Source organism: Diceros bicornis, chromosome 20 (assembly GCF_020826845.1).
Source record: "Diceros bicornis minor isolate mBicDic1 chromosome 20, mDicBic1.mat.cur, whole genome shotgun sequence".
Classification (NCBI taxonomy): domain Eukaryota; kingdom Metazoa; phylum Chordata; class Mammalia; order Perissodactyla; family Rhinocerotidae; genus Diceros; species Diceros bicornis.
Window position 1 is genome coordinate 56,863,362 of NC_080759.1, and position 6,061 is coordinate 56,869,422.

The window sequence follows — 6,061 nt, forward strand, 5'->3', positions numbered from 1 at the left end:
GGACAATCACATTGAGAATGAATTTTTGTAGATTTCAACATTTAACATCAGAGAGCTACATGACTAGCTGACTGATACAGGAACCTGTGAACTCATGGGTTATGAATCATTAAATGTCTTAAGCATTACTTGACCAGCTGCAAGTCTCTACAAAGAGCAAAGTGGGACAACTGAACAGTAATGATTCTTGTGTGTGCATTCCATTCTTTGTAGTGCCAAGCCTTTGAAAATGAAATTATTTTTATTTACCCAAATTAAAAATTTATTTTCTTTTTAAATACAGTACTTTAACTCTAAATTGTGTTTTGCCTGCCAACTTGAACTGGACGCTCTTATAGTATTATGATCTATACTGAGTGTCTGAAAAACTGTTTCCAAATCCTGTAATATCACATTTCTGATTCACTTTGACATGGGATAAACACTTCTGAGCTTTGACAATGAAGGAAAGCTTTCAGTAATTTTAAGTCCAGGCAAGAAGAATATTAGAAGTGTAATTTCTAAAATTTGCAATGGTGAATTCATTAAATTCACACTGTGAATACTCTTCAAAGAACAAGCAAAAAATTTAATAAATTCAGTCATTGTTCACGGTTAAAACTTCCTAAATTTCAACAGAAATTCAGCAAAACTTTCAAACTCAGAGTTAAGAAATTAAGAAAATATCATGATGTTCCTAGGCATACATAGAGGATATGCTGTAGACCAACAGTGTTTGCTATTCACAACCAAATGGTGGTAAAAATATAAGACTGTGAATTACTTGCCCTTTAATTAGCATTAAATATTCGACAATTCAAAATAAAAGGATAAATAGAGAATGAAAGAAAGGAAGGAACAAAGGGAGAAATAAAGGAAGGAGGGAAGGAAGGAAGAGAGAGAGAGAAAGAGAAAGAGACAGAGAGAGGAAAAAGAAGGGAAGGAAACTGCTAGTTATCCAAAGTGGTCTTGCAATTTTACATTCCCACCAGCGATGTATGTAGAGAGTTTCAGCTGTTTCATGTCCTCACCAACACTTAGTATGGTTTGGCTTTTTAATTTGAGCCATTCTGTCACATGTGTGGTAGTATATTTATGGTTTTAATTTTCATTTTTCTAATGACTAAAGATGTTAGACATCTTGTCATGTGCTTATTTGCCAGAGAGACATCTTCTTTAGTGAAGTGTCTGTTCAAATCTTTCGCTCATTTGAAAATATAGCCTTCAACTTCCACTCCTAAATGTTTACCATATTCACCTCCTTCCCCAACACTTCTGTAGTTCAGATCCTCTTTTCTCTTATTTAGACCCCCTCCCAGCCTCCCAGCCCCTTGTCCCGCCATCTCCCTGGCATCTTCCACGTTGCTTCTGGAGAAATCATTGTAATGTCTAGATCTGACGTGGTCACTCTCCTGTTCAGACTTCTCCAGCGGGCCCTGAATGACAGGAGCTTTCTATCCTCCTTTGCTGCCACATGGGTGCCTTCTGTATATGCTGCTTGCCTGTCTATTTTATCCTGGTCCCTCCCATTCCCCTTTCTCAATCTATTTTCACCAACATTGGACTAAATGCAGTTTCAGGAAGCTTTCTTGCTCTTTCATTCCTCTGGCTTCTATTGGTATGACCTCTGCCCTGACTGTTTCTCCCCAAATGGTAAAAATACTATATCCTCTGACCAGACTTGAGGGCCCTCTGTCCTTTTAATTTTCCGTAATGCAAACATCATATTGTATTTTCCTTTTGGTACATCTATTTCCATACTAGGCCATAGCTCTACTGAGGACAAAACTGTATTTTTCCGTTTATCCTTTTGTCTAATGCTGTGCCTGACCACAGTGGATACTTTATAAATGTACTGACTGAGTAAGCTAGCCCTGCACTCCTCCCTTGGGATACAGGGACTCAGGGGATATAGTATTTATCCTCTCCCATTCAGTGTGCAGGAACTGTCATCAAATCTCAACAGGGTTCATGAACTCCTGTGCTGCCTCCTATCCACCCCCAACAACGAAAATGACAACAAAGAAATGTGGAAGACCCTCTGCCCTAGGAACGCAACGGCTGCCATAGGCGCCTGCGTGGAGCTCTCCATGGTCCTGTGAGCTTCCTGTGCACGGCCGCTTGGATTTGAGAGATGCGCCGTTCTTCATTGTCTGTTTTCTCCTTCCCTGTTTGTAATATCGTGGCTTCACTTTCCTCACATCTAGACTCCACGTTCCATCTCTGTATTCTTTTATTTTTTATTTTTTTGGATGAGGAACATTAGCCCTGAGCTAACATCTGTTGCCAATCCTCCTCTTTTTGCTGAGGAAGATTGGTCCTGGGCTAACATCCGTGCCCATCTTCCCTCTACTTTATGTGGGACACTGCCACAGCATGGCTTGACAAGCGGTCCGTATGTCTGTGCCTGGGATCCAAACCTACGAACCTCGCGCTGCGGAAGCTGAGTGCACGCACTTAACCACTACACCACCGGGCCCGCCCCTCTTTTCTTTTTTTAATTAAAAAATAAACAATATATAAAACTATAAAATGTAATAAAACCACCCAGCATAAAAAATATGAATATTTGAAAAAATAGATTTGATATATTTCCTTCAGATCTTTCAAACAAACAAGGCAGAAAAAATACCCATCACAGAATGCTGCAGTCAGCTAGATTCCCCTCCTCAGTTCTAGTCTCCTCTTGTCTTCAGAGACAACCACAATCATGGACTTGTGTGTTTCCAGCCCACATTTTTACATTTTTGCTACATATGTATCTCCACAGATAGTATTGTTTTGTGTTTCCTCTCAAGTGGCAAACAGTATTATTCTCCAGTGAATTCTGTCACTTGCCTCCTTCCTTCCCCAGAAAGATAACTAGGTGTTCCTGCTGTAGTCTGAGCTCACCTCGCTTCAAGGGCCACCTTAAAGAAAACCTCTCATCAGCCTTTATGGAGACAAGTATCTGAAATCATCTGTGTTAGAGAAGGATTAGAGACAGCGCTTTTCCGTAATGTCCATGAGTCAAATGTTGGCGCTCCTACATGATCCTGTGTTTCTTGGTCTTTTGTTGTATTTTCTAGATAGTCTTGATTTTATCTTCTACTTCTACCACATTTTGGTAGAACTTTCTAGATTCATTGTGCTTAGATAATTTTGTTTTTGTAGCATCCTGTTTTATGAGTGTAATAATAGCTTTATTGAGGTATAATGAAAATTGAATGAACTGCATATCTTTCCAATGTATAATTTGATGCATACACCATGAAACCTTCACACGTCAACCTCTTAATGAACATCAACCCCAAATATTTCCTCAGGCCCTTTTATCAACTCCCTCCTTTGGCCCCATCCCCAGGCAAACACTTATCTGTACACAACACAGAGACGTGCAGTGGTATCTCACGGTGGTTTGATTGGCATTTCCCTAACGACTAAAGTCAGTACACATCTTTGCATTTGGTTATTTGCCATTTGTATATATTCTCTGGTGAAGTGTCTGTTCAAATCTTTTGCCCATTAAAAACTTGTTTTAAAATATTTTATTATTTAAATTTGAGAGTTCTTTACATATTTAGATACAAAACCCTTACCTGATATGTGATTTGTAAATCTACGGCTGTCGTCCATTCCTTCACACTGCTGAGTCGTATTCCAGTGCATGACGTCCCACAGTCTGTCCTCTCACCTGTTGATGATGAATCCCCCTGATGTTAGAATTTTTTTTAAAAAACATTTCCCTTTTGCTCCTGGAATATTTTCTCCAGAGGCATTTGTCTTTCTTTCATAATGCAGACCTTTCTAAGTATCCAGTGATTCTTGGTCATCAGTTCACATTTTTTAAAAAGCACCGGGGGGCTGGCCTGGTGGCGTAGTGGCTAAGTTTGCGTGCTCTGCTTCAGTGGCCTGGGGTTCGCAGGCTTGGATCCCGGGCGTGGACCTACGCACTGCTTATGAAGCCATGCTGCGGCAGCGCCCCACATATAAAGCAGAGGAGGATGGGCACGGATGTTAGCCCAGGGCCAATCTTCCTCAGCAAAAAAGAGGAGGACTGGCAATGGACGTTAGCCCAGGGCTGATCTTCCTCACCACAAAAAAATAAGCACTAGGAAAGCCGAGTAGGAGCCTGTAATGCGGGGGACCACGCCTCCCCAGGCTCCCGTGCAACACGGGGCAGAAGGTGACCAAGGACTATGCTGGGAGACCCCTGAAGACCGACATGTGGAGAACCACTTTTTTCTGGGATGCCAAAATCTAGTTGCTCTGCTGTCCCCAGAGAGCTAATTTTTATTTAGAAAGGCCCCTGTCCCTTATCCCCATCCCCACACCCCCCTTACTTTTCCCTGGGAAGGGGTACATGGCTAATTTCTGGGCTTTATGTGCTGTTTGTGGGGAGCAGGAACTGAGGGGACACTGTTGTCTGCTCTGCGCACAGACTTCCAGTTGGCCCTCATTTTGAGTGCACATTTCACTTCCTCCCCTCAGCCCTGGCACTTAGGACCTACCCTCTGAGCAGGGCACACTGCGGGCCCCCCATCATCACAGCTCCTTTGCCCCGCTTTACCAGTCCCCGTTCCCACGGGTGCTGTGTTATTCTGCAGTGATGACTCAATCTCGTTCTCTTCATGGGGCCACTCCTCCCTCACCCTTCAATTCCTTCCCAGTGATCGTAATGGGGCCAGGATAGGGAGGGGAGAAGGAAACGCATATGTTTAGTTCATCATATTTAACTGGGAGCTTTTGCGTGTACTCCTAAAAAACATAAAATCATTCCTAATGTTGCTTTCTTTTCTTTTAAAAGAAAATCTCCTTTCCAAATCACCATAGAAAGCAAAGGAAGCTGCAAACAAACAATAAAAACAGAAAACATGATAGAAGATAGAACATTTTGGTGTAGCAATTAGTAAGAGAATTTGAGCTAACTTATTAAATGACAAAGTTCATTTATTATGTTGTTAAAGACAACTAAAAGAAATGACATTTAAAACCTTGGAATGAGAGAATAGGTGAAGAAATACTAGACGCATTTATCAACACAAAAAGCAGTGTGGCAATATTCTTATCACAGCAGAATTCAAGGCAAGCAGCATTCAGCAGGAAGATTATCTGATATTTATAACAGATGCAGACTATAAGGTGGAAAGTTTTGCAAAACAACAGCATCAAAACAAAAAGCAAAAACTATTAGAAATACAAGGAAAATTTGACATGGAAGAAAAGTAAGGTTGAAGAGAATTTTAACAATTTAATTAATATGTTTGAATTAATAACCATAGAACAAACAAGATAAACTTTTTAAAATGGTCTTGTTATTGTTATAAAAGGCTTGAGACTACAAAGAAAAACTCAAAATCCACAGAGGAGAAATTGCACTGAAAATGATCTCTACTATATCCACACTTGTGAAAAAGAAGGCAAAAACCTTTAAATAAAATCCCCTAAAGATTGAAAAGTAAAAAACATCATTCCAAACAAAAATTAGTTTCCTAAAAACATTTAGATCAAAGCAAACCTAAGAAGTACAGCTGGAGACAACTCAGGACCATAATTACAGGAACGTTATTAAACTTAAGGAAATGCGGTCAATAGTACTTAGCAGAAATGCACAGCCTTAAAAGCTAAGAAAATAATTGAAGGAAGGACTCCCTTTAAGCAGTTATGAACACAACAAAAATATCTCCCTCAAATTAGAATAGTGAAAAGACAAAAGCAGATATTAATAAATTAAGAAATTCAGGGGAAATTATCATAATAAAAGTTAGTTTAGAGTAAAACAAAAAAAGATAAATCATAAGAATATCTAACAAAAACAATAGCCCACAAGGCTAGACTGTCCCAGGGAACATGTTTTTGTACTTCACGGTCTCCTCTACACCTGTTGGCAAACCCTCCATCTCACTTCTGAGCTGAATGGAGCACATTTGAAAATCTCAAAAGAAATAGATGACTTTTTAAAAAAGCAAAGAAATGATCTCAATGGCTACAGTAGAAAACAGACCAGTAACGATGTAAGAAAATAAAAGAATACTCAAAATAGTAATCTTGAAAAAAGGCGTACCTGTTAAAAATCACACAAGAATCCTGACAACCCTCTCTA